The 11,035-nt window shown below is 40.7% G+C and overlaps 1 long non-coding RNA gene across 1 annotated transcript in view; it reads left to right on the top strand.

Moving 5' to 3' along the window:
* The window catches only part of LOC104994081, a 2,771-nt gene extending 1,079 nt beyond the window's left edge, over nt 1-1,692 (top strand). Inside the window, exon 2 of the long non-coding RNA XR_825910.1 lies at nt 317-1,692. This is a non-coding gene — a long non-coding RNA (uncharacterized LOC104994081). The remainder of the gene's footprint in view (nt 1-316) is intronic.
* The last annotated feature ends 9,343 nt before the right edge of the window (nt 1,693-11,035 follow it).

Genomic DNA, 11,035 nt, shown 5'->3' with positions numbered 1-11,035 from the left:
TTGAATATGCTATCTAGGTTGGTCATAACTTTCCTTCCAAGGAGTAAGCGTCTTTTAATTTCATGGCTGCAATCACCATCTGCAGTGATTTTAAACTGTATTAGGTGAGCCATAATATAAAGGAATGAAAAGACCAACCAAACACTTGGTGAAAATGATGAATTCTGGGGCGCTGATTCATGTGATTTGAAAAACGCCATCCATTTCCTGATTCACCTCAGTTTCTGGGTGGAAATGTGAGGAGTCTCTTATATATTTGAAACAAATAACTGATTTTGTCTTGTCTTTACCTTCCTCCCTTGTGTTTGAATTTCAGCCTCATGGTTAAACTGCCACCTCAGCTGAAAGGAGCCAGGAGAGGGTGGCAGAGAACATCACCCAGAGGAGACTGCCATGCTGCTGTGGGTCATAAGTGACCTTAACAGGAAACCTTGCTGTCTGTGATCCTAACAATGCAATGAGATTGTATCCAGATCATGAAACACCTCAGCATAGAAATTGTGGTTCTAGACGTTTCCATCATAACTGGATTTTCCTACTGATGAATAGGGAACGTGTTACAGTCACCAACCACAAGTGTTCTCTTTTCACTCCGTTTTGCTTCTTTTAGATCCATGGCATTGAGAAATTGAAAAAATGACTAGATCATCTGATCAACCCCATAAGTTTGGTTTTTTTTTTTTTTTGGTCTTAAAATGGCCAAACATTGAGAAAAACGGAGTTTTATGCATCACTAAAGTTACCTGGTGCTGTTTTTTGTTCAGCAATTTTAAATATTTGGAAGACTCACAATTACAGTTACAGGTGACTGAATCACCGAGAAAGGAAAGCTCAGGGAGCCGTCAGCTCCTAATCACATCCCTTGAGCTTCACCAGAAAATCTGTAGCTTTTTTTTTTCTTTCTTTTTTTTTTAAACCCAAGAAACGCTCACTCCCCTTTTAGTGCAGCAGCCCACTCCCCTGGCAGAGGTAAGCAGACCAGCTTTATTTTAAAAAGCCGCTCCAGAACTAGGACAGAATAGAAAGAATAGTTATGGCACGTCTGAGAATGAGCGTGGGACAAAGTGCAGGTTCCTGGACCTTAAATGGGAGGACCTGGCCCACCAGGTAGGCACCAGGGCTCTGCCAGTCTGTGCATTGAACACTCCATCCTGGCCCCTTCCCTGTGTCTCAGTTTCCACCCCGCTGCATCCAGGCACTGCCCTGAGCTTTCCGTGTCTGGTCAAGGGAACGTGCTTTGCCACTGCAGGTTGTTTAGTGCAGGTCAGCACAGAGCAACGTGGCCCTTGCTCCATCCAGGTGAACTCGACTCACCTGTGATCTCTCTTAAGCTCACTTCACAGGTGAAAACCACCTTCCCACCCCTCACAGCCACATTCGAAGGAGCAGCCTGCCTAAATCCTACCCACCAAGAACCTTAGCAAGAACTCAAGGGTACAGCAACCCGAGCGCATATTTAGTAAGAAATGCTCCCTTATTTTTTATTTAGGAAAATTAATCTCACAATTAATCTCACTTTTAATAAGGGCCTATTAATAAAAGATGTGTTTTTACTTCAACTGTGTGTCGAGAAGAACAAAGTATTCTAGAAATCTGAAAGTATTTTTCCTGGTGTTGATGGTTAAATGTCTAGATATATGTATTTTTCTAGCATCCCAGTTTCCTTAAAATAAAATCAGTGTGCTCAAAATACCTCAAGTCATCTTTTTATAAGTATCATATGGGGAAAGGGAAAAAAAATGCAAAATTTCAAATATTTTGGGACTACCTAGAGGAAATGCAAATTGTTTGCAACGTGGAGATAAAGCACTCCTGTGTGTCATTTTCTGACATTGAACCTTACATATATGTTGCGTATCTATACACAAAGAATGACTATACTTTTTAAAAAAAATTATGTTTGTACTTATTAATCATTGTCCTCTATATTCATCTGTCTTTGGAAATAGAGCTTTGAGAGGAAATAAGTACATTTGGAAAAACATTTTCCAAGAGAGTACCCATCCTACATGTATTTAGAAACACAAATTAGTCTTCATTTATTCCAGTATTTACCAGGGAGATCAACTCATAATGACCTTGAGTTCAGTGAAAAGCCTCTCTCCTAAGTGAAATTAAACCAATAGGCAAAGTGTTTCCTGGAGCAACGCAGTGAGAAGATGCGCTGTTAAGAACCCCGTCGCACCGTCTGTCAAATCTCATTTCAGACCCTCCTTTCTGTTCCCGTGGTGTTGCCTTAATTGAGAATGTCAGTTTCTTTCCCTGCTCTTACGGTCTCCCTGTCACCCCTAGCCTACATCACTGTACCGCAGTGATCACCTACAAACACCACCCCCACTCCCATCAGCCTTAATAACACAGGACACCCCCCCCACAATTATATTTAAGTTGCAATCGTCCTGGCTTTGAAAAAATATTTTTTTTCTTGCATGTAGGTTTGACCATGGAACTTAGCCATGATGAATAAGATATAAGTCCATGAAATTCCAAGAAAGTCTTCCTCAGAGAGGCAACAACTAACTGGGCATGCTCTTTCTTGCCCTTCCCTCCCACTTCCAGATTCCTGCCTGGAACTTGATTGTAATGGTTGAAATTCCAGCTACCATCTTGGACTCATAATCTCAGGATCTAAGCCATGAGCTAAGGATAGCAAGGGTCTCCCTGGTGGCTCAGACGATAAAGAATCCATCAGTAATGCAGGAGACCAGAGTTTGACCCCTGGGTCAGGAAGATCCCCTGGAGACAGGAATGGCAACCCAGTCCAGTATTCTTGCCTGGAGAATCCCATGGACAGAGGAGCCTGGCAGGATGTAGTCCACAGGGTCACAAAGAATCAAAAATGACTGAAGCAACTTAGCATGCAGCTGGCAAGGATAATAGAGGTGGAGGAGAAAAAAACGCCTGAGTCCTTCTTGACTTTATGGCACCCCCTTATTAAGCCAGGACTTCTGCCTCCAGACTTCATAACATGAAAAAGAAGTGAATTTCCCATTTTTGTCTATCATTGTCTCTGTTCTGGTTTTTGCAGGAGAATGGGATTCCTAATTGACGGAAGTGTGAGACTCTCCCAGAGTCAGCATCCCTGTGGGTTCATCTCAGCATCACCACCCACGCCGCCTTCTCTCCCTCCCACCGTTGCCTTCCTGCCTTCAACGTAGTTTGTTGCCTGGCATGTTCTGGCACTGGGCTGCACCTTAAGAGGAGAATAGAGAGCAGCACAGCCAATGCCTACCTTTTCAGGCATTACAGCCCTTACAGGAATTAAGGAAGGTAGGGGTCAATGACTGATTTCACAAGTATGTTGGCATAAGCCCTGGTAAGTGCTATGAAAGACAAGTTTAGGGGTGTCTGATTTAGTCTGGAGAGTCAGAACAGGCATTGTTGAGGAGGTGGCCTTTGGGCTAACTTTGGAAGGATGAGAAATGAGTAACAAAAAAATGGGGGAAGAGAGATTCCAGGAAAAAAGCAGAAATGTTTAACTTTAGAAGTTAACACTTGTTAAAATATCAAAGATAGTAATTGCAAAAGAATAGCCACAGACACAATCTTCTGAAAGAGTAAAGAGGAAAAAAGATGAAATAAAGACAGCGTGGTCAAAAAGACAAATGGAAAGAAAAAATTGTGCAAGAGAAAACCTAGAAGAAATTAAGTAAATACATAAAATCTAATTATATCATAAAGCTCATAGCAACAAGGGGAAAAATACACACCAGACAAACGTCAGTCAGAATAAAGCTAGTTTACAAATACTAATATTAGAAACAAATTTTTAGATTAAAATCTTTTTTGGTAAAAATATTCACCATCTAAAAAAAAGTTCAGTTCATTAGGAAATAGAAATACATATACAACTAACAAAAGAGTTTCAAAATATAAAAAGTAAAAATCAGAATTGTAAGGAAAATTGACAAATCCCCAGTCATTGATAGTGCACATTTCTCTCACTAATTGATGAATTCACAAGGGGAAAAATAGTATGAATTTAAATATTCTGAGAAAAGCAATTATCAAGGTTATTCTGATATGGTATGGATATATCAAACACTTATCCAAGAATTACAAAAATTAAGTCTGGGGCCACAAAGCAAGCCTCAATTAATTCTGAATAATTAGTACCATAACTGGGTTACAAATTAATAATTTAAAAAAGAATTTAGAAAACCTCACATTTGTTGGCTTTAAGCCATATTTTTAATAATGTGACAAAGAAGGAATAATGGAAATCAGAGAAACTTACATGTTGTATGAAGATTCAACATGTAAAATGTGATTTAGTTAAAGTTATATTTACAGGGAAATTTAGCCTTAAGTATTTATATTAAGAAGGAAGTAGTAAAAATCTTTTTTCCAACTTTATTGAGATGTAATTGACCTGCAGCACTATATAAGTTTAAGGGGTACAGCATAATGATTTCACTTGTATCATAAAAAGATTTTCCCAATAAGTTTAGTAAACATGCATCATTTCATACAGATACAAAATTAAGGAAATAGAAAAAATTACTTCTTTGTGATGAGAACTCTAAGAAAGACTGAAATTAACAAGCTAGATATCTAACTCAAAAACCCAGAAAAGGAACAAAGCAAGGGAAATTATGTAATTAATATCACATTTGAATGAAATACGCTGTAAAGATACAGTGGAGAGAATGGGAAATTCCAAAGCTGTTAAAAAAATCATAAAAGATTAACAAAACAGACAAACCTCTGAAAAGATATATAACTCACTAGGGAAATTTGGCTTTAGAAAACTAAAGAAGAAGTGAAAATCCAATAACACTTATGACCAGCGGATTCATTTTGATATTTGGCAAAACTAATACAATTATGTAAAGTTTAAAAATAAAATAAAATTAGAGAAAAAAAAAAAAAAGAAACTGAATCAGTACACACTTCGACAAGATGAGCAAACAGGAGAACTCTACTGAATATTCAAGGCATAATTTACCCCATTCTGTGAAAGTCATCCTGGTGAATATGAAAATTGTAGCCCAAACCCCCCCAAATTCAAGAAATTTTTATCATTAGAAAATATACTAATATAAATCACCTCAGCAACTAAATGGAGAAGGAAATAGCAACCCACTCCAGTACTCTTGCCTGGAAAATCCCATGGATGGAGGAGCCTGGTAGGCTACAGTCCCTGGGGTAGTGAAGAGTCGGACAGGACTGAGCGACTTCACTTTCCCTTTTCACTTTCATGCATTGGAGAAGGAAATGGCAACCTACTCCAGTGTTCTTGCCTGGAGAATCCCAGGGACGGCAGAGCCTGGTGGGCTGCCGTCTATGGAGTTGCACAGAGTCAGACACGACTGAAGCGACAGCAGCAACTAAATAAAAAAGAAAAACCATATGATCATTTTATTGCCGGGAAAAGCCACTTCTGACTCCATGCTCGAACTATTTCTTTGACTTGCTTTCCATTGCTTTTGTTATTATCAGTTCAGTTCAGTTCAGTCGCTCAGACGTGTCTAACTCTTTGCGACCCCATGAATTGCAGCACACCAAGCCTCCCTGTCCATCACCAACTCCCGGAGTTCACTCAGACTCACGTCCATTGAGTCCATGATGCCATCCAGCCATCTCATCCTCTGTTGTCCCCTTCTCCTCCTGCCCTCAATCCCTCCCAGCATCAGAGTCTTTTCCAATGAGTCAACTTCGCATGAGGTGAAAAATAACCTGCCTCAGAGAATCCTGCCCCTTTGCCTGACTGTTAAGCCAAAGGACCTTTATTCAGAATCATGTCCACCTGTGGATGGCAGGAAAGACGATAGTAGAGTGACCTTGGATGGGGTGACAATTTCAGTAACCACATAATATGCTTTGATAAAATCCAACATGTATTTTCATTTAAAAAAAGCGCAAAACCTGTTAGCTATTAGATTAGTAACAAAAAGGAATTTATCTAACCTAATAGACTGTCTACAAAAAAAATTAACAAAATACTTGACGCTTCATTGTGAAAGAACTATTTGCTTGAAAGAGAAGCTCAAGACAAGTGTGCACATATCAACACTTCTATTCAATGCAGAAACAGTGGTTGAAAAGAGAGGAACAAACTTTAAATTGCAGACCGTACAAGTGTCTCCAGTAAAACCACTTAAAAACATCTGCAGATAAATAATTAGAATGAAAGGAAAGTTCTGCAAGATTGCTAGATAGAATCTCAACACACAAATCAATTGTGTTCCCATAAGCCCGCAGCAAATATGAGAAAATATAATTTAGAAAAGATAACAATAATCAAAATCATTGATTTTTTACTTAAGAATAATGTCAGCAAACGATATGTTGGACCTTTGTGGAAAACTTATAAAACTAAATTTAAGGGTCCTAAAGAAGTCCTATGGAGAAGGAAATGGCAATTCACTCCAGTGTTCTTGCCGGGAGAATCCCATGGACCCAGGAGCCTGGTGGGCTACAGTCCATGGGATCGCACAGAATCAAACACTACTGAAGTGACTTAGCACCCAAAGAAGTCCTAAATAAAGTAATTCTATATCACATTTATAAGTAGAATGATTCAGTAATATCTTCAACATGATATATTTGTTTCAAAATGTCCATGCTCCCCAAATTTATCCTTAAATACAGTGGAGTTCCAATGAGGCTGGCTGTATGGAACTTGGGTAGACCTTACAATGGATCTCCCAAGGCAAGAGCAAACATTTAGGAGTGGTTAAGAAATTTATGTAAAAAATGAACATAGCAGGTGAGATTATAAACTACCAATCCTGTTCATAAAGTTGTAAGAGTTAGGGCATTGATGCATTGTCACAGGGAGAGACCAAGAGAACAGTGAAACAGAGGGCCCATAAACAGACCCAACATATACCATCCATGACTGTGACCAGGGGGCTCCCTGGGCAGAGGTAGGGCTCAAGTGTGTTTAAGACAATTGACCGCTTTGATGCAAAAAACACCGAATCAGATACTTCCCTCAAGCCATTCATACCAATAACTTCAAAGTAGATTAAAGCCAAACTGAGAAACAAAACATTAACACGTTTAGGAAAACATGTATCTATCTATATGACCTCTGGGTAGAGAAGGCAGTTTTCAAAATAAGATACAAATATCAGCCTTAAAGAAAAAAAAAAAGTCAATACCGCAAACAACGTTAAAGTTTGGAACTTTCGAATGACAAAATACAACTTAAAAGCAAGCCACAGCCTGGGAGGATTTTCCGTTCATACAAATGACAAAAGATGGTAGACAGAATATACATATTCTCTAACTCCTAACCATCCAATGGAGAAAGAGGAAGCAAAGGAAAAGTGTGCAAATGAAACAGGAAGCTCACCGACCAATAAACCTAAGAGTAGACTAATGACCTCCTTAACAATTATGGAAATTTACTTAAAGCAACATGGCACCACGGAAAACGGATCAGATTGGCAATAATGAAAAAGTCTGGCAATACCAACTGTTACCACATACTGACAAGGGGAACTTTAGAGGTGTAAATTGGTGCGATCACTTGGGAAAGCATTTTGGCCACTCTTAGAAAGCTGAAAACGTACATTCTGTGCGGCCCAGTTGGCAAAGTTGCAGAGAACAGGCCACATACTGCTAGGTTATATAAAGTATTCAAACCCCAAATATCTGTACAATGTATGGATACATACACAGTATGTATAATAGCAGCAGAAACGCTCAGCACTACACTTCTGATGAAATGCATGATGGTGGAAAGATAAACACAGGACACTGTGTTTACCTGGGAATCTGTTTTCAGAGATTCAAGAAAATAAGAAACAAGGCAAATATTGAGAAAGGTTCAGTTCAGTCGCTCAGTCATGTCCGACTCTTTGCGACCCCATGAATCACAGCACACCAGGCCTCCCCATCCATCACCAACTCCCAGAGTTCACTCAAACTCATGTCCATCAAGTCAGTGATGCCATCCAGCCATCTCATCCTCTGTCGTTCCCTTCTCCTCCTGCCCCCAATCCATCCCAGCAGCAGACTCTTTTTCAATGAGTCAACTCTTCACATGAGGTGGCCAAAGTACTGGAGTTTCAGCTTTAGTATCATTCCTTCCAAAGAACACCCAGGGCTGATCTCCTTTAGAATGGACTGGTTGGATGTCCTTGCAGTCCAAGGGACTCTCAAGAGTCTTCTCCAACACCACAGTTCAAAAGCATCAATTCTTCAGCACTCAACTTTCTTCACAGTCCAATTCTCACATCCATACATGACCACAGGAAAACCATAGCCTTGACTAGATGGACTTTGTTGGCAAAGTAATGTCTCTGCTTTTCAATATGCTGTCTAGGTTGGTCATAACTTTTCTTCCAAGGAGAAAGGTTAAAATTATATAAAGCTGGTTGGGTGGGTGTTCATTAGATTACTATCTTTTTCTGTATGCTCAGAAGATTTCATCATTCAATAAAGAAGGTTAATGGGAAGTAAGGAAGTGCAGAAAGTAGGCAAAGAGAGCTCATTAGAGCAGTTTTGTCCTGGAGAGGAACAAAAGGGCTGGTAGCAGCTGGAGAGAGATGAGCACAGAGGGCTATTTTTTTTAAAGTGGGTCATTCGAAGCGTGTTTATATATTGATTGAAATACCTTCATAGCCAGAGAGAAATTGCCTATGCAGTAGATGGAACAAGATAGCCCCAGGAATGAAGGTCTTGGAAAGACAAGAGACAATAGAATTTGTTTGGAGAGAGCCGGAGTTTGTCTCCGCATTGTCATAGTAGAGAGGTCCAGGGAGAGAGCAGACACAGCAGGAGTGGAAGTTTTGTTGTACACATGCAGGCCTGTCCTTCTGATAACTTTTGTTTTCCTAATGAAGTATGATGGCAGGTTCGGGTTGCGGGGAGAAAGAGGGTGTGAAATTTAGAAAAGAGAAGCTGTGAAATCGGCATCTTGGAAATCAGGAAGACACACTTGCTGGGATCTCCATGCTGCCTTGAAAGACAACCGAAGCCGGTGGTCGTCATCCTAACGGAACCCCATCCCCAGGCCAGTGGGATTTTGTCCTGCAAAGTTCAGCAGCTCAGGCACTGGCATGAGGAAGGCCAACAATTGGATCTGACCAGGAAACAGTTTCCCCAAGCAATAGAAAAAGGGAAAAGCAGGAAAACTGAATATGTTTACAAGGAAGTGGCTTTAAGCATGGTCCTGCAATGGAAGCCAACTAAGGAGGACGTGCAGACAAAAGTCACGGTGTCCATGGACTGGAGGACAAGATACAGTTAAGGAATCGTGTCAAGGGGTCCCCTTGAAAGGGAAGCAGAAGAAGTTGTGGGGGAAGAGTAGAATGAGGGCATGCATTGCATCATGGTGTTTCCATGGCAATGGGGAGCCCAGGTGGAAAAATTAGTGGTTGTTGAAGGCGGGGGGATGACAGATGGGTCGTAGAACAGAAGGTCAGCATCTTACATGTGTGATCAGTGTAGATGTTGAATCCCCCAGAGGAGTCCTCAGTGAATGAGGCAAGGTGACACAGGCGGGTCGGCAGACAACAGCCATGAGGAAAGGGCACCTGCATTTTACAGGGTTTGAAAATGTGGTCCAGTGAGAATGAACCTCTAAGAAGACACTCACAGACTAATAGCCAGAGGAACCCAGAATGGTTGGCCCCCAAATGCCATCCTTTTTCCACTAAACTTCTCAAGCAAGTTTCAACACAGTAAACCTGAATAACCATATACAATGGAATTTGATATTAATCTTCAGTATCTCTTCTAGAAAGAACTGGTCATCACCACCCTTAACCCATGTGACTAATGAGAAATAACCGAGAAGTTTGCAAACAAGCACAAGCCCAGGCTGACCATCAACCCAGTGAATAAGTCTCTAGGGGCTGAGTCCAGACCTGTGATTTTTGAAAAATCTCCCTGGGTGAGTCTGAAACACAATCTGTACTGACTTGGGTTATTGCCAGTACAAAAGCTCACCTATCTCTAAAGCATGAGTGGTTCTGATTGTCCCGAGGAAGAAATGATCCTGTAGAACAAAGGCTGGACTGCCTCTATTGGGAGTGTTTTTCTGTCCATCCCTAAGCTTCTAGAATTCTTGCACTGAGCAGCCTGTGTAGCAACTCCTTCCATACTAAACTGTATCAAGAACATGTTTTTCTGTTTAGAATCTTATATAATCAGAGCAGATTCGTAATATTTGCTCAGCTTGCCCAAAAGATTCATTAAAATATCATTAAAATATCAACTATAAAATATTTTGGCTCATCTATAATATATCCTGCAAAATGTTTGTTGCCTTGGTTATTACTTTAGAGATTGCTTATATTATGGAAGCCTCTGTCTTATCTCTCTCAGTCTCTGTCTCTCTCTGTCTCTCACACAAACACATATACATACTTTTCCATGAGGATCAGATTTTGCAGCTTTGTGCATGAATGAAAGCCACTTCTTAGGGACATGAAATGAGACAGGATTCCCCTCTGAGTAGCACCAAGATCCCTTTGACCCTTGTTTACCCTCCCTCTAGCCTAACTTCTCAGCTCAACCAGCACAGACATGATTCTTTAATCACACAAGCACATGAGCTGAAATAATATTCATTTCACCTTTCCCTGCCCCCCAGGAGATGATATCATGCCTGCTCACCACAGGGAGACACGTCAGGCTCTAGGGTGGGTGAGGAAATGGCCTGCAGGTACCTTGCTCCTGGAAAATGATACCACCCCTGCCAGCCTCCACCGAGCTCCTGCAGCTCCCCTGAGTAGGCAGGATTGCCTGCCTTCTCTTCTGTTCCCCAGAGCCTTGTGCATGGATCTAACAGAAGCAGAAGATATTAATAAGAGGTGAAAAGAATACACAGAAGAACTGTACAAAAAAGATCTTCACAACCCAGATAATCACCATGGTGTGATCACTCACCTAGAGCCAGACATCCTGGAATGTGAAGTCAATTGGGCCTTAGGAAGCATCACTATGAACAAAGCTAGTGGAGGTGATGGAATTCCAGTTGACATATTTCAAATCCTGAAAGATGACACTGTAAAAGTGCTACACTCAATATGCCAGCAGATTTGGAAGACTCAGCAGTGGCCACAGGACTGGAAAA

The sequence above is a fragment of the Bison bison genome, unplaced genomic scaffold, assembly GCF_000754665.1.
Source record: "Bison bison bison isolate TAMUID 2011002044 unplaced genomic scaffold, Bison_UMD1.0 scf7180017864250, whole genome shotgun sequence".
Taxonomy (NCBI): domain Eukaryota; kingdom Metazoa; phylum Chordata; class Mammalia; order Artiodactyla; family Bovidae; genus Bison; species Bison bison.
This window is presented reverse-complemented; position numbering and strand designations above follow the sequence as displayed.